Here is an 18,576-nt window from a genome sequence, read left to right on the forward strand (position 1 = left end):
GTTACAAGCCAACGAAATACGCAATTTGGAAAAGCGACTGGGGGTTAGAAGTACTGAACAGTTCACGCAGCAGATTAATCTCCCTTCCCAAGAATGTTCACCAGCTGATCAGAATGCATTACCAACCAAAGCAGTTTCATAATGAAGCAATAAGACCCAGTGAAGTTGATGTTATCACAGGATAATTGGCCATGTCAGGCAGCCAGATGCCCCAAGGTAAAAACAAAAGCTGTTTAACTTACTGAGAAGGTCAGTCAGTAGATAATGTCTATTTCCCATTAATTTATTGCCTTGCTGTATTCGCGGTTTCACTGAAGGAGCTTTTAGCAGTTCCATTCTTGATGGTATGTGTGAGTATTTCAGTCACACTCAGATGAGAGACAGGTCACCATGTCTTATTAAAGGCTTTTTTTCTTTTAGAGCAGCGGTTCTCAAACTTCATTGTACCGCGACCTCCCTCTGACAACGAAAATTACTACACGACCCCAGGAGGGGGAACTGAAGCCTGAGTCCCTCTGCCCCAGGCCGGGGAGCCAAAGTCGAAGCCCAAGAGCTTCAGCCCTAGGTGGGGAGCCTGTAACCTGAGCCCCACCACCCAGGGCTGAAGCCCTCAGGCTTCAACCTTGGGTGGTGGGGCTTGGGCTTCAGCTTTGGCCCCAGGCAGTGGGTCTCAAGCTTCGGCCCCAGACCCCAGCAAGTCTAAACGCTAGCCGGGGTGACTCCATTAAAACGGGGTCACAACCTACTTTGGGGTCCCAATCCACAGTTTGAGAACCACTGTTTTAGAGCAACAAATCGCCTTGCTGAAGTCACTGCCAGCCAGCAAGCAATGCATCTTCAAGCAGGGAATCTGGAGACAGCAAACCTTTGCCTACAGATATGATGCTCTAAGAATATTCGGCTGAAAGTCTTATCCAGTTTTTGACCTGTGATAGCAACTAAAGACCTATAATCCATGCCTAGCACAGTCCCCAGTGCTGTGTAATCTGGGCTCCTCCTCATTTACATTGGAGTAGCCATGGCTTCCCACTCCTCATAGCCCTTAGGCATTTCAGGGGTGCTCTGGAGTCTTCCTCCCAGTATCCTTCGTGATAAACTCCTCTAGGATGGGCATCTATTGTATCTGCTTCCCCTGATTCTGCTTAATTGGAGCAAAAGAGCCAGTTTCAATTGTAATCAGCAACAGGTGCTTGCTTCATTCAGACCCAGAAGAGTCTTCCAAGGCAAGTGCAGCTGCGCAGGAGGACAGCAAAGCTAGGTACTTAACAGATTTTAATTCCCTGGGCCTCATGCTCTACGGAGAAAGGGTCTAAGTCATCCACCCTGCCACACGGACTAGGCCATATCTTTACTGGGCATGGGTGTCTCTGTTAGAACACTGCCTAGCCTGCTGCCAATTAAGGAGGCTCATTGGAGCCTCTGGTCATTCCTGCTTTCACCAGCAAAGAAGGTTTACATTGGGAGTGGATGGGTCATTACACAAAGTAAAACTATTTCCCCATGTTTATTCCCCGCCCCGGTTCCTCACATGTTCTTGTCAACTGCTGGAAATGGCCCAGCTTGATTATCACTACAAAAGGTTCCCCCCCGACCCCCTGCTCTCCTGCTGGTAATAGCTCACCTCACCTGATCACTCTCCTTACAGTGTGTATGGTAACACCCATTGTTTCATGTTCTCTGTGTATATAAAATCCCTCCACTGTATTTTCCACTGCATGCATCCGATGAAGTGAGCTATAGCTCATGAAAGCTTATGCTCAAATAAATTGGTTAGTCTCTAAGGTGCCACAAGTCCTCCTTTTCTTTTTTCGGATACAGACTAACACGGCTGCTACTCTGAAACCTACATTTGGATTTGTTTCTCTTTTGTAGAGAAGAGGTCTGGTCTGTGGCTAGGACTGGTTTCCAGCAACTCCCAACTTCCACTGCAGAGGAAAGCCAGTCACACAAACACCCTGCCTCCGTTTCCCCAAGTGAGGGTAACAATCTCTTCTTTAGAAGGGAGCTGTAAGGATCAGTCAGTTAACAGCTGCCTCTGAACATAGAAATTGACAAAGCTTTTGAGAGACAGCCACCTGCTAAAATTCCTTTTTCTGAAAGAACAAAATAGCTCTTCCCTTTATGCTGAATTCTCCCTTTGCAAATGCTCTGGACTTTTTATTAGTGCCAGCTATGAAGTTCCCCAATCAGAAATGAGTGATCAACTCGCAACTTAAGAGACTTAGAGAATAAACCAAGCTTTAAACAATTTGTAATTACTAAGGACAGGGAAAAAAAAACAAATAAACCTTTTAAAAATCTAAGCTGGATGAAATCTTCAGCTGAACACAGTATTATCACAGTTTCTGTAACAAAAAATACATACACGTGTCTTGCACCAAGAGAAATCCAGGGACAGATGGTCACTGCAGAGCAAGAGCTACTAATACTAATCAGGAGCAATACACGTAGGGCTAGACACTGCACTGCATCTTCTGGGAGAGGCAGAACAGAAGGCCCACGCCAGGTGGAGCAAGGGGCAAGGTGCTTTTACGTCACCTTTGTGCTGCCCACATTTGGGGCAGCTGCACAGCTGAAATGGCCCCTAGCATTAGTTAGAACAGCCTCAAGGGCTGCTCTGCCTTACGGGAGCCTCCCCATGGCTGCCTATGGACTGCAGCCCTGAACTCCCCTCCTGCCCCTGATTTACCCCCAGGGTACTCCCTATGCTTGGGCCTGGGGGGCACCATAGGGCTGCTTATGGTCAGCCCTGTTCTGCCCCTGTGCTGGGGAATTCTCCTCAGATCTTGTGACCTCTTTATAGCCCCATACACTGCTGAAGCAGCATTTGGGATCTAGGTGGGGATCAGAAGGTAGCCACAAAGAACCAAAACCTGAGAAGTGCTGGGTGTCTACTGAGTGCCTGCACCACAACCCAGAGTTCTTGGTCCGCTCAGCTGAGCGGCCTCGTTCTGGTGGGACCGGTGGAAGAGGTGTGTGGAGAGGGGGCCCTTAATAAATGAGGATAGGGAGGCAACACAAGCACGGGGGTCAGCTTGGAAGAAGGCTCTGAGATGGGAATGGGAGAGGAAGCCATCTCCTACTGACTCAGTGTGTGCCTGTGGGTAAGTCACTTGGCCTTTCATAACTCAGTTTGCCTTTTGCACAATGGAAATAATCCCCCCCACAGACACATGCTGGCATGTGAGCAGTGATGTCTGCAAGGTGCTGTAAGAAAGTACCACGTGAATGCAAATTATTAGAACCCTGGGAAGCGCAGCAGAAGTTAGAAGAACCTCACTCAGGGCTACTCTAATTTACACCAAGGCCAGGGAGGGTCCTTCGTGGCCCCAGAATAGCAGGGCATGTAAAGATGGCTTTCCACCTCCTTTGCCTCACTTCCCTGTCTGCTGTGCAGAAACAGAATAAGTGAGAATTGGACAAAGGAGGGAACAAATGACCCAACTAAGAGCTGTTCCTCCAATAAAAGGAAAGAAAGCCTAAGACCACTGAAAATTTAAGAAGGTCTGTTCTGAATGAGGGACTCCCACAGATGACACAGACATGGGGGGGAAAATGTTGATGGTAAAATAAGTGGCGTCACTAAAAATCTGCAATAATTGGCACTAATGGCCATAGGCTGAAAGGGGAAAAAGTGGGAGGGGAGGAAAGGGTTCAATATTTAAAAGTTATTGGCCTCACAAATTCTTACTCCTCCCTAGCCAAAGTGAAACCTTTCAAAGCCAACGCATGTGGGGTTAACACTCCAGAAAGATGCAATATCAACACTGAACCCATGCAGTGATCATTCAGCAGCTACCACCACCAGAGGGGATGACAGGACAGTCGTGAGAGCAGTAAAATAACTCTGGGAATGCCATACAGGTCACAAATAAAGTGAGCTGCCTCATCCCAGCACAGTAATTATTTCATACTCTATTGTTTCCCCCTTCAATGAAATAAATAGGTCGTTATATTTTTTTTAAAAAGCCAGACAGTTCTCCCAATTGCTGATGGAAGCCCCACTCACTTTCCAGCATTGATTCTCTTCCCAGCCCCCGGCTGATGGGTAATTTGCATAATTCAAGGTGTCAGTCCTAAACAGACCTAGCTCTAATTGGTTCAGTCATGCTCACAAATTCAGTAATTAGCATGATCTATCCAGAGGTACCTGCCTGTCTCTATCCCGGAGTGCCCACCTCTTTCACCTGCCAATACACAGCACTGAAATCTCAGCCCAGCCAAAAGGTTTTAGTACTTCAAGAATAAGTTCCTATAAGGATGCTTAGGATGAGGTACAGTGACATACAAGGGGCCTTCCCCATGGCTGGTGGGCAGAGTTATACGAGGAAAGAGGAAGCTGGTGAAAGGAGACAGCATCGCTCTCCTCCTGGGGGGTGAATAGGTGGTCAGAACCCGTCGTTTTAACTGATGTGTCGTGGTTTTGAGTCTGTTGTTGTTGGAAGCAGGGCAAGCCCTGAGGAAAGGGATGTGAAGAGTCCACTTCATTGTCATTCCCCAGCGGGTGAGTCTGGCCTCCCCCCAGTTTAGAATGGTCAGGAGTGGCACAGCTGTGGAGCGGGGCACATGGGATCAACCACGAAGTGAGAAAGTTCACTACCCTCCCGCTGAGCCTCTTGCAAAGAGCATCAGGAGGGGCTCCTGTGAGAGAGACCTGGCGGTGGAAGGAAAGAGTTCTGCCTGCTATCAATACCCAACACGAGTATATTCCTCAGTGTGCGCTAAGGGCAATGAGCAAAGTGAGATGAGAGCAGTCAGCACCTCACTGGAGGCATTCTCCACCATACACAACAGGGCCCGAAGTGGGTCAGAGTCACCGTCGCCCTCTGCAACATGTAATGTCAGACCCCTCCCATGGGACTGTGTTGTCCTCCCCCATTTGGATTACAGTGCATGTTAATCCTAACACTACCATGCTAACCAATGGAGATTCTCCTTTAGCTCAAGTGGTAGAGGGCTGTAGTTTTAGAACTAAAGCTCTTGGGGCATGAGACCCCGGCATACAGTTTTGTTGGCAACAATGTTGTCCGTTTGCAACCAGGGATTCATTACAAGGGCAAAGAAAGAAACAAAAGCATGTAAAAAGTGGGATTTTCTTTGCAATTGCCACAGCCATCAACACATTAACCCATGAGGAAGACTGGCCAGACCAACATATAGTGTGCCAAAGAGAAAATGCACAGATGAAGGATCTCTTCCTTATTCATTTCACTCAGGTGTGTTTCATTCTAGCCCACTGACCTTCTAAATCATTTGCACGCATGTATCCAGTGCACTTTGGAATATCCTTAAAAGTTTCACCTCTTCATTGAATGTGCTGCTGATCCCCTACACACACACGAACAGAGGCACGGGTAAATTCTTTTTACTTCCTGTTCTTAGGCAGAATGGCTGCCGGCAACATTTCCCATCTTTGCCCAGGATAACAGAAAGTGTTAATTCATCATTGGTCACTCCCTCACATTTGTCCCTGGAAAGGAGAAGGGGATGGGAAAGTAAAGCTTGTGTCGGCATGAGATACTGGACACACATTGCAAACCAGCAGGCCACCCTTGCGAGAAGAGCGGCCCCCAGTAACGTAACGAAGGTCAGTGAGAAGGTGGAGTTGGTGCCATGCATACCCCCATTGTGTATGTCAGACCTTCACTCGGGCTACTTTAACGCACCTGATGGTTTGGGTTTTTCTTTCACAAACTGCAGCTCTTTGAAAAAATATTCCAAATAGATTATTCCAACTGATCCAGCAAAGGCTAGTCATCCTATTTACCGAAGTCTTGGTCTTTTTGAGACCCAAATGCTTGCTCTAATACCCAATAAAGTTAATTGGACTCCTATTGACATTGGATCCGGCCCCCGAAGCGGTACTGGATGTTCTTGCTGATTTCTAACTCTATTGCTCACTGTCTATCCCTGACATCTCTTTGGCTTGTTCAGCTTCTAGAAAACAGCATCAGTTGCTTGCCTATTTACTAGCAGAGCTGTGTGGCAGAAACCTCTTGTACAGAATTAATAAAAATATTGTGCAACTTGTATAACACTGGAGAGCAAGCAGACTGAATACTGCTCATATACAGTGAGCTCCCTGGTTAGAACTCACTACTCCAGCCCCAAAAATACATGCTATCGCATTCAAACACTAGGTCACGAAAATGGTGAAAACAAAATCTCAATTTGGTCCATCTATATTTTGGCTGTGCTCTCATTTAGCTGAGAAATTTCAGTCAAAATATATTTAGAGTTTTATCATATTAGAATATGCTGCATCAGGTGAACAAATGGGCAATTTATAAATCAGTGCATGAATGGCTAGTGTGAGAAGGTAGTTATTCTGTAGCCCCAGCCTCTACTTCTGCTGGCTGAAGAAGGAGGGGGATTGAAAGCTTGTAAAAGGGGGGAAATAAAACATGTTATTTCTTTATCCTTCCCAATTTAATGAGGATTAAAACTAGACGGGATCAGACAGTTCTTGAAACAAATTCAAAGGAAAATTGAATAGTGTGAGTGGTATATTTCCTAATACATAGGGCCCTAAACTACAGTCCTTACTCATGGAAGAGTTCTGTGGTCCAGTGGATGGGGCACTGGACTGGAAATCAGAAGACCTGTGTTTTATTCCCGGCTCAAACAGTACTACATTAACATGTGCTAGGGAATTTTTAAATGGATGCCAGCAGGGTCCACATGGGCCAGTTAGTGCATGACACTAGCACACCCTTGAATTTACACCCGTCATGCAGCTAATGCACTGTGTAGACAAACCCAAAGACAAGGTCTGTCTCTCGTTGGAGGTATTCTGCAGTACAGTCAGACCTGTGACTGCAGCATGCATAAAGAGTGATCAAAACTAGCTTTGCTCAAACTAGCTCAAATAACAATAGCAGTGAAGTCATGGCAGCATGGGCTGCACAAACCCACCCAGGACCCTGGGGATGTATTCAAGCAGCTAGTCTGCACTGCCATGCCACCCGTGTTGCTGCATCTTCACTGCTATTGTTACTAGGTCAGGTATGTTTACACACGCTGCAGTCGTACCTCTGAAAGCAGTGGAGACACACTTTTCTGGGATCCACCCTTCTCTCAGTTCCTCCCTCCGTGGTCTCTCTGTTCCTCTGGGACTCGGGGTGCTCCTTCATGACTCAGCCCTCCAGCCAGGTCACTATAGTCCTCACCTTCCAGGGTATCAAAGTCCTTCCATACAAAAATGGCAGTCATTCCTTTGCTGTCCTGACAGTGCCACTCCTCTTGTGGCTGGAAGGGGAACCTGGGCCCAACCTCTACTCCGGGTTCCAGACCAAGGATCCATTCTCTAGCAAAAGTGGCCTACACACTCCCAGAGCACATTCATCCCCTGGACTCCTTCCCATTTCTCAGCTCTACCTTCTGGCTCCCCTCTGCTCTAGGTTTACCAGCCCAAACTTCCTCCTTCCAGGGAGTAACCACAGGCTAATTCGCACTATAGCCCCCAAACACAGCTCCTTTCCCCCAGGGAGTGACTGCCAACTACTTCCCCAACAGCTCCTTCCTGCTGCCAACTTCCTGTCTTTATACCAGTTCCCCTCCATCCACCCCCTTCCTTCTCAGCTGGACTCCATCTCCAATCAGCCTTTCTGGCTCTGGCTCTCCATCAGGTGCATCATCAAGTTAATTGGTCTCCTTCTCAGCCTCGTTAATCCTTTCAAGGCTGGTATGGGGTAAATGCCCCATCACACGTACCCTGTGTGTTCATGAAGTGCCAAGCATAATAGGACTCCTGTTGTATTGGGGGCCTCTAGATCCAACTTTAATACAAATAAATAATAATAGTTAACTTCCTATGAGTTTTGCATGAGTTGATTCAACTGGATTTCAGTTCTCAACTACTAATCATGAAATGGTACAAATTAAAATATTAGTGTTTATCTTAGTGCAGCAAAGTGAGGTCAAAGAGATCACATGGCAGAAATAGGAGAATTCCCCATCTCACGCCGATAAGATAAATATCACTGCAAGATAAATGGTTACTTTTCAGTTTGTACCACTGTGGAATGAAATAAATATTTTATATTCGAAACTGGAAATTTGAAAAGATGTTTTTGTTCAGCATTTACCAACATGGAGTTCCTAAAGATGCCAAGGTTTGCTTTCTTTTATAAAAACAATTAAATGAAAATTTAAGAGATAAAATAATATATAATGTAGTATCAAAACTGAGATGGGAAATATCATGTACAATATTCCAGGACATGAAAGCATCTCCCAGTTGTATGTCTATGAAATGAAATAGCTGCAGGTTTTCCTTGAGCAATCAGATACTATTACTTTACTTTGTCATATTTTTTTAGATACAACACAGAAAGATAAATATTGAAAAAAAATGAAATTTAGAATCTTGCTGTTCTGAATGAATGTTTCACTGTATGAAGGAACAGTTGGATACAGTCTCCTTTTAGTCTTGTATAATCTGGAGAGTCTCATTGGATGAATGGTTGGATCCAAACTTCTCCTAGTCTCTTAGGAACTGAAAGTGGTGCCATGGATACCTAGAAAAGTAAAGTTTTCCTAGACATGCCATAAGCTCTCACATTTGATCTATGATTTCTCACATGTGATCTATGAACGGTCACACCTGAACTACTGTTAAACTATTAGCATTTGGAGATCAAGCCATACTCAGATGAAAGAAGAAAAGGAGGACTTGTGGCACCTTAGAGACTAACAAATTTATTTGAGCATAAGCTTTCATGATGAAGTGAGCAGTAGCTCACGAAAGCTTATGCTCAAATAAATTGGTTAGTCACTAAGGTGTCACAAGTCCTCCTTTTCTTTTTGCGAATACAGACTAACACGGCTGCTACTCTGAAACCTGTCAGATGAAAGAGTAATTTTCCCCATATTTGCAATAAGGTCTCAGATTTCTGAGCCATAATAATTTGGTCGTTCTTAATGTAATATCTATTCTGCATAGAGTTTCCTCCGTTAGCACCAATAGACCCAATGCCTGCAGACCCTGCCTAGTACTTACTGGTGAAATAGTGTACGCTACCAATGAAACTGTCAACTGAAAGAAACTGTCGGAATGCTATTAAACTGAGTTTGAACAATCCAGATAGCCAGTTCCAGCAAGAAAACCAATGAGCCACCAAGGATCATCTTGAATCAGGAGTAGGAAGAAGGTTGCGTAAGCCTTAGCATAGAAAGCTTTATACTTGAAAGACTGCAAGAACTCTTCCCTTTTCCTTCCATATGGAATATTTAAATCCATCCTGGTACCTTTACACTTAAACAATCCACAAATCCCTGCAGACAAGGACGCACAGAATATAGGAGGCTCTCATTTGACATGGAAGCTGGAGCTTCTAATTGTATTAGGGATTTATGCAGTGAGTTAGTACAATACCATATGGCACTCTATAATACAGTATGGTGTTTTCCTAACAGGCTGCATAAGCTGCTAATAGAATACGAGGTCATAACTGGTTTCCTTATTAATGCTTTATATTCTATATTCTGCCTCAGCATCTGTTCCATTTCACAATTAATCCTTCCGACTGAATAGTTTGTAAGTTACATTGCTAACTTCTTATCCACTCTAAGGTCTCATATTCTGCAGGATTCACCTCAGAGCAATGCTGCCACACATCTTTTAAAAAACACTATTTAATTTTGGAGTTTAAATCTTTCAGGCAAGCAGCTGTGTCAAGGCATGCCATGGTTACTTTCAATCCAACTCCTCGCCACATATGGCAGTAATGCATTTGCTCTCATGCAGACTTGTGATCAAGGCAGAGGAGTAAGTTGTCTCTGTGCTCAGTGTGGTGCTGGAGGTACTTTCAGGTGCAGATGCAGAACCAACCGTCTTTTACCCATGGATTGCCAGGAAAGCATTCCCTTATCCTGGGTAAAGCGACCCAAGTTTAACATCAGGTGTTGTGTTTCTTTGCGCAGCAGATTATCGTTTTGTAGTAAATAAAATGTTTGTGTCCTGGGGAGAGGTACAATTTCAAACTCCATGGTGCCTATATTTGCGAGTCCAACAACTCTCTTTCCCTTCCAAGTTGACATGAAAGGGGAAGCAGGCTTATGTAGAAACAAGTCACATGTCAGCTGATTCATGTGTAGCTGGCTCTGCTACACCTTCTCCTCTCACCTCCAAATCTGAGGCACTCCATCTACCCCCTGCAGACTCCCACTATGCTCCTACACCTCTCTCCTTCAGAGCTACAGCCTACACTCTGTTAGATGTTGAGCCCCGCCCAAGAGATATAGGGCACGCTCAGCTCCCGCTGACTTCAACGGGAGGCGAAGACACATGGGCCCAGATCCTCAAGGGTATTTAGGCTTTTATCTTCTATTGAAATCAGTGGACATTAGGAGCCTAAATACCTTTGAGGAACTGGTCCTTGGTGCCTCATAGAATTGGGCCCCTAGAAACCAGGGTCAAATTCTCTGCTGGCATATGAAACACAATGGAGTTATGCCAGCTGAGAATTTGCCTCCATCTATGTTCTTTCACTTCCCCCATTAGCTGCCTGTTGTCTGTAGGCCCAGCAGGACTTTATGTACACGCAGGAGCTGCACGTCTGTGGGGATTATCAGTGATTCACATTGACTCTGTGGTGGGAGCATGGAGGTATGTCCTGTTGTGACTGTTTCCAAAGTGCCTGTTAAAAATGGATGCAGCTTCACTGCCATGTCCAATCTGCTGCCTGTTATATGAAAATGGCAATCAATAAACAAAGCTTTTCGCTGCTTTCTTTTTATTAGATTTCTGAGGCAATGCACGAGAGCCTGGCAAACAATGACAGCAAATGAGCAGCATACGAATGCAAACACCACAGGACAGCCCTTGACTCCTTGCAAAGCAAAAACAAACCTGATCAGCAGCCACCAGACATGGAAGCAAAGGAAAAAATAACTCTGCTTTGGAATCTGTCTGTCTAATGGCTCCCCCTGAACCCGCCTTTGCCCACCACCAGGCGTATGAAGTGTCCTGCAGCAGGAACAGCCAGAGCATGGGCTCAGCTGCACATCGCTGGGAAGCAGGGCTTCACTGGGTGAGTGACCGTTAGCTGTCTGATTTATTTTTTAGTTTGGTTTGATCATTCAATTATTTCACAGAACAGTGCAGCACTGTTGTCAAGTCAATCATTTTCATTCCTCCCTGTCCACTCTTAGCTTCTGTGAGGTGTCAGTTTGAGGGCCAGATGTAGAATCTTGGGCCTTTTCCAGATTTTTTGTTTGTTTCGTTTTGTTTTAAGTGAGGCAAAAATATGGCCCTCTCTGCACTGAAGATGTGCTAAGGGCATAAAACCAAAGAGCAACAATTTTGCCACAACTGGGTTACAAGTTCCTAGCTGTCCCCTGCCTTAACTTAACTACATATATATTCCCTTTATGAAGTCCCTGCACAAAATAAAAGTGATGCATGAAAACACAATGACAGATTGCTGACCAATGCACGGATTTATGGAACCACGGCTGTGCTGAGCTTCTGGCACGGCCACACCATATTAAGCAGAGAGGCAGCCCAAACACTGAGCAACTTTAGAGAGTCTATATCTACAGAAGGTATCCAGGACAGCTCTTTATTTTCCTGGGACAGATAAATTGAGTCCTCTGCAGTTTACTGTATAGAGTCTATAGGGAGATCCCTTATAAGCCAAGATCCCATCACTCTGAATGGACATATTTTCAAAGGGCATCGGCTCGCTTAGGCCTACCCCCGAATACATGTGCAATTGTGCTATTACCTTTGCACATTCAATTAAAGTGACTTTGGATCAGGCTTTCAGTGAGTTGTTTATTGCAAACCTATTTTGGCACATGCACTACTCGCTAAGCATTCCCGGCTGGAAATTGGTCATTGGTACTGTGTGATGGATCATCTAAGTTACATGGTATTGTTTCTGCTCCCTGAGGAAGTGTTTTCAAGATGGCCACCCCATACATATGCTACACTTTCGTCAACACATATTTGTTTGCAAACGTTGACCTCATAAAGATGAGTATGTGCAACACATCTTCATGAGGTCAACGTTTGCAAACAAATATGCGTTGATGCAAGTGTTCTTGGAAAGGAAATAAAAGGATTTGTGGAGTCCAAAGGCATTTCTATTCAAATAAATCCTTGTGAATAATTTTCTGCTCCATTCCCCCAAATCTAATGCTGAAAAACATCATCGGCGAGAGCTCTGCAGGATCCACGGCAGCCTTTATGAAACTTTCCAGCATTTTGTGTTTGCATCTTCGAGAAAGAGATGCCTCTTTGGGAGATTTGTATATGAATTTGGCCATCACTGCCTGGCCGCTAGAAATCCCAAAACAAGATTGTACAATTGTTCCGGGGTTTGTTATTTAGCTCTAATATCCAACGAGCCATTGGGCAGCACTATTACCCAGCAGAAACCCAGCGGAAAAAAATATTTATCTGTCACTTCAAAACTTGACTCTCAGAGACACTTTATCTAGTGGAGTTTGAGACTTGTCCAAGACAGTGCCGCGTTTTGTAATAACACCTTGGAGAGAGAACTCAAGCCAAATGCATTCAGAAGGATTTTGCACAGCACAAACTCACCACCACAAACTACTGCCCCCAGGGTGTGAACAAGGCTCAGAAAAGACCCTTCTCACACAGTACTGCGCATTGACCAGGACAAGCAGGCAGATGACTTACAGACACGTGGGATATGTTTAAATGGGAGGCTGCAACTTCATTAATTATTCCTTGGGCATGGTGCTGACATGAACTGTGACCGTATAGATCATTGTTTCAACCAAGGTCCTATAGTTGCACCAAATCTTGTACAAAGGAGGACCAGTAAGGTGTCTATGGAAAGATTATGATTTGCTGGTTATGATTATGCTATCTGTATGTGTGTATCATTTTTGTACTTGAAATTATGAATATTGGCTATGTACTTGTATCTCAATGTGTTTTGATTCTAAGTAGCCTCAGTGAAGCATTTGGTCAGCTTTTTGAGAAAGGACTAGTCTCAGTAAGTGCCCAGTCAAGAAACACTTAGCTGACAATGAACTTTGGGAGACGCCAATCCACATCTGAGCTTTCCTGGGAATGTTCAAACTAACATGGAAACAATGGCATCAGTCTGTAAAGAACTGAGTCATGCATGGACATGTGACTTGCCCATGTGACTCCAAACTCCATCTTGCTGCTGTGAATTCCACAGTAAGAACAAAGGGGTGTCCTTCCACATGGCAGAGGATATAAAAGGCCCTGGAAACCCCTCCATTTTGCCTTCAATCCTGCTTCTGAACTCTGGAGGGACAGTGCTGCAAACTGAAGCTCTGAACAAAGGATTGAATGACCTATCCCAGCTATGGATGTATTCCAGAGACTTGATTTGAGCCTGCAGTTTATTCCATTACTGCTACAAGCCTGAACCAAGAACTTTACCATTATTGTATGTAATTGATTCCACTTAACCAATTGTAGCTCTCATTTATATTTCTTTCTTTTATGAATAAACCTTTAGATTTTAGATTCTAAAGGCTTGGCAACAGCGTGATTTGTGGGTAAGATCTGACTTGTATATTGACATGGGTCTGGGGCTTGGTCCTTTGGGATCGGGAGAACCTTTTTTCTTTTACTGGGGTATTGGTTTTCATAACCAGTCATCCCCATAACGAGTAGCACTGGTGGTGATACTGGGAAACTGGAGTGTTTAAGGGAATTGCTTGTATGACTTATGATTAGCCAGTGGAGTGAGACCAAAGTCCTTTCTCTTTGGCTGGTTTGGTGTGCCTTAATGGTAAAGGAAACCCAGCCTTGGGGTGTAACTGCCCTGCTCTCAGCAATTTGTCCTGAATTGACACTCTCAGTTGTGTCCCGCCAGAGGCAGCACTGTTACACATGGATACTACATTGCCTGCCCCAGCTCTCACGCACAAGGCATTTCATTGGTTCCAGGGTGGATTACAGGGCTTTAACCACAAACCAAACAATAATTCAGTCTACCTCATGGACTTTCAGCTCATTTGTGAAACCCTCCACTGCCACATAAATAGGGTGAGTGACTGAGGCTACAAGGCTGTGGGAGGAACCTTGGTCCGCAAAGACTTCAGGCTCCTCCCTCCATGAGCACAAGGTCCAATGGGACGAGCCCAGGACTCATTTCCCTCAGGGAGCTGGCCCTGTTAGCTTTTATCTGCACTGGACAACTGCCACAATTAGCAACAAGTCAGTACTTGTAACAGTGTTATAGGAAGCACAAATCCTGTTACTTCTAACCCATCTGAGCCTCCCAGAGGCTGCAAGGGAGGCAAAAGAACCCACTGGGCCCCATCCCAATTTAGCCCAATGGGAAAAATTCTCTCTGACCCCTAAAAGTCAGGCAATCTGACAAGTCTGCAGCACAGTTCCTAATCTACAGCTAAGGAGAGGGAGGGCTGGGCAGCTAACTGGAGAGGAGAGAGGCTTTTGAAAAGCCCAGGCTTAGCTTAAATAGGCAGAGGGGGGCACCCAATCAGCTGGTCCCATTCCCCTCTTACCCAACCAATGGCTGCACAGAAAATGGGACAGGGGAGTGGTGGGATGCATTCCGGGCTTCTCCTGTTCCCTCCTGTCCAGCCAAAGGTCCTCCCACACGAAAGGCGCTAAGAGGGTAATGTAGTACCCAGTGCAAACTCTTGGGGGAAGGGAAGGAGGAAAACTGCTCCCCTCTGGACTACTCACTCTCAGTTCTCTTGCACACTCGGCTGTGTCCATTTGGGAACCGCCATGCCAGCATTTCAGCCAAGTGGGCTTAGCAACATTACTACTGTCTTAGGGTGGGGCAGACTAGAGCTGTAGCAACTTCACGATGCAAAGGAACCCAGGTGGCCTTGTAGAAGTGGCAATGTTGCCTCCCAAGCACCCCTGTGCAGCTGCGTGTGGCCTGCCTCAGTTTCCCCCTCAGTGAGGGGACAATGATGTCACTTAAGCAGCTCAGTCAAGGGAATGCCCAACCCTCCACATAGCAGCAGTGTGTCTCCCTTCAGTAAAGCCTTCTGAAAGGAGCATGTGTACAATGGTTTAAGGGCTCCTAGCTCAGAGTCAAAAGACGCCTTCAAAGTCCCAAAACAAAAGTCTCTTGGTTCCAGCAGCTTCCTCTGCTGTAAGGCCTCCGGCTTCTCGGCTGCCTGGAGAGCTGTGCAGTCTCCTTCCCCTCCACTCCATTTGCCTAGGCTCTCTGGGAGTTCCCATCCTCTGAGCTTCCTTTCTCCTCAGGAGTCCTTAGCCTTTTATCATGCCCAGGGGGCTACCCTGAATCATTAACTACCTCCCAGTTACTCAGTGACTTTACTAGTCCCAGGTGAACCTGAGTTGCCTCATTCCCCGCTGCAGAGCCTGTCAGAGGTAGGTTGGGCCCCTGACTCCTTCAGAGGGCCATGTACCCTCTGACAGACCTCAGCTTCCCAAATCCCCATCCTAGCAGGCAGGGAGGACACCACCCAAGTCCAAGTCACAGGAAAAGTCCAAAGGACAGGTGTATATTGACAGTCCAGCTGACCCCACTCTGGTCTGTGGCCGAAGAAGCTGAGGCTCTTGTTGATGAATACAAGACCAGTCACCCACAAGACCAGTGTCCTTCACAAGAGTATTTCATATAAGGCACCTGACCTTACTTGCATCACCGAGACCTGCCTGGATAACATCTTATGGGAGTTAACTGCGGTGTCCTCTAGCATAGCACTGGAGTTGCATAGTTCTACTGGGCCAAATTCAGACATGAATCTAAGCAAGGCTAGAGTGGTTTAACTTACATCATCTTCTGGCCCTCTCAACATATGTATATATTTATTACCCCACTTTGATTCCCTCTAGCCTCCATTAAACTTACTTACTTAGCTTGACGCCCATGTAGTGCAATCCCCCATACCAGTCACCTCTGAATTTTGCCGGTGGTGAGTAAATCTAATTCCAAACTGGGTTGAGAAAAGAAAAGTGGGTATGTGGGTTACAGGGAGGGAGAGCAACTGATAGGCAGAATCTTTTCACCAGCAGCCAAGGAGTTCTCACAAGAATGCCCCACAGCTGTAAAGAATCTACTCCTCTGTCACAACATCTGCAATATTAAGGCAGGTAAAACTATGCAGCATAGCTATCTGGCAAATCAGCCCAAATGCAGTAACTAGACCTCAGGCCCTAGTGCTACTATGAAGAGCTTTTTTCCTACTTTGCTGAAAACAATGCAGTTCAAGACTGTCTAGCCAGACTAGAGGTTACCAAACCAGAGCAACGACTGTCTCATTTCTTCAGGGCAATTTGACCCTATCATACCAAGTCCGTGGATGCTCTGTGGGATATCCAGGCCACTAAACATGAAACAGAGCCCTGCCCCTCATGGCTGATGAAAGACAGTGAGGAAAAACCTGTCACTCTTCTGATCATAATCATCAATAGCAGTTTGACCTCTTTGAAGCATGAATTCACCATCTGCCATCCAGTCTTTACACTCCCTTTCCCATGCAAAACTAGTGATAGGAGGTTGTGACCGAGTTCCAAGAACATCCGACCTCTGCCAACATGTTAGCCCCTTGACACTCAAACTTCCTTCTAAGGACATGGTGCAAAGACACCTTTGGTAGCACTGATGGATGACCTGTTTGTGGCTATGGAGAGAGATCCAGCAGTGTAAACAGTAAGGTGTGTCCTGTTTGTAGCCTTCAATAGAGCTGACTGAGTGGACTACTGGCTTCAGTTCTTGCTTTCCAAGGGATCCCAGGAAGTCATAAACGACAGCTTCTGCTTGTCCCCTAGAGCCCTCACATGTGGAGTCCAATAGACATCAATTTCTCTCCTCCTTTCCAATACACGAGGCCTTCTGGAGAGCTCATGAGCTACGACAGCCTTTGGGCCACCAGCATGCTGCCAACTCCCAGATTTACATCTCCTCTAAGCAGCTGCACTCATTGGTCTCACAGAGATGTCACAACGCCTGAGATGGAAAAGCTTTTGGATGGAAAACAGCTGGCTCAAGCATAAACCAGGCAACACAGAAACGATACTGAAAGGAAGAGGGAACCACTAAGCAGGGTCCTAGACCTCTACCCCACAATTAAACAGCCGCTTGCCCCAAGTCAGCTGGCACGGGCCAGCCACGGGGTTTTAACTGAAGTGTAGACATACCCTAAGGAGCTAAACAAGAAATCAACCTCAGCCTCTATCCAGGGCACCCACCTGCTTATTGCCATTACAGTACAAAGCCTCAGGTCTTATTAACCTAATCTTGGTTCCTACTCAGTGTCAATGCAAGAAATACCTTCTTCCGCCTCTGGCTTGCTGGGGGATTATGCCCATTCCTCTCAAATCGACTTCTATAAAATCGACCTAATTTCATCGTGTAGACATACCCTCAGACAAGAACATGGACACTGTCACCCATGCTCTTGCCACCTCCAGTGCACTCAGCACAGTGCAGAAGATGAAAACCAGACAGATCTGGCTGAGCGACACTCAGCGCAGGGACTGAGTGGGAGAAAAGATGGTTCTAAGCCACCTCCCTCCCCCTTCCCATCCTGAGGTTGACCATGGGCCAGCCCAGCACTTGGCATAATTTAGAGAAGTCTAAGTTACATCCCATTGTGCTATCTGAGAATCACCAAAGTGCAGTGCTCCTTGGCCACACCCTCTCCCACTGGTGACAAACTAGACGTGCTGCCTTTTCACTGCCAAAGACTGACCTATGCCACAGGAATCCCCTGTTGCCCCTGTAGGGCAAAGCAGCTGGATAGAAGACCAAGGCTCTGGCCCAGAAACCCCAATTTGTGCGCCATGCAGCAGCAAAGAGCATGTTACACCAGTCCTCATGCCTTCTGCTAGATCACCATTCAATTCCAGATGTAATTATAAGTCCTGGTCCTCAACTTTAAGGCCACTAGTAGGCAGGGCCTGTCTCTCTCAGATACAATAATAATAAATTAAATTTTACCTTGACTACATAATCTGGTTCGAGGCATTGAGCATTCAAGGCCAAAATTTTTAAACTAGAGTGCCTAAAGCTGCACACTTAAATAAATGGTCTGATTGTCATAGGTGGCAACCCCACAGTGACTCCAGTATAATAATGAGAGATTGGCCTTCGTAGCGATTGTGGGGACTGAGCACCTTTGAATAGCTGGCCTTTATTTAGTTGGCTAAATGTGGACTTAGCTGTCTAACTTGATGCACCAAACTTTGAAAATGTTGGCCCATTGGTTGTACTAATTAAATAGGCTGGACATATTCTGAAGTGTTATATATACTTGAAAGCACAGATAAATTTGTATATATATTAGGGCTGATTGAAATTTTTCCAATTTATTTTCAACTGAAAATTGGGTGTTTGACTAAAAATTGTCACAGAAAGTGTGCATTTTCCTTGAAAATGTTTGATTTTTCATCAGAAAACTAGAAACCCAAAATCTGAATTTTTTGGCAGTTTTCAGGCAAAAATATTTGGGTTTTGGTTGCTGAAAAATTATCAGTTTTTGGAGAGTTTGTTTCTTTTGATGAAAAGTCAACATTTTCTGCAAGGAAAAAAAAAACAAGTTTCCCCACCAGCTGTAATGTAATTATATGTATACACATACAGAAACTGTCTAATAGCAGGTGGACTT

This window comes from Chelonia mydas, chromosome 9, assembly GCF_015237465.2.
Source record: "Chelonia mydas isolate rCheMyd1 chromosome 9, rCheMyd1.pri.v2, whole genome shotgun sequence".
NCBI classification, from domain to species: Eukaryota; Metazoa; Chordata; order Testudines; family Cheloniidae; genus Chelonia; species Chelonia mydas.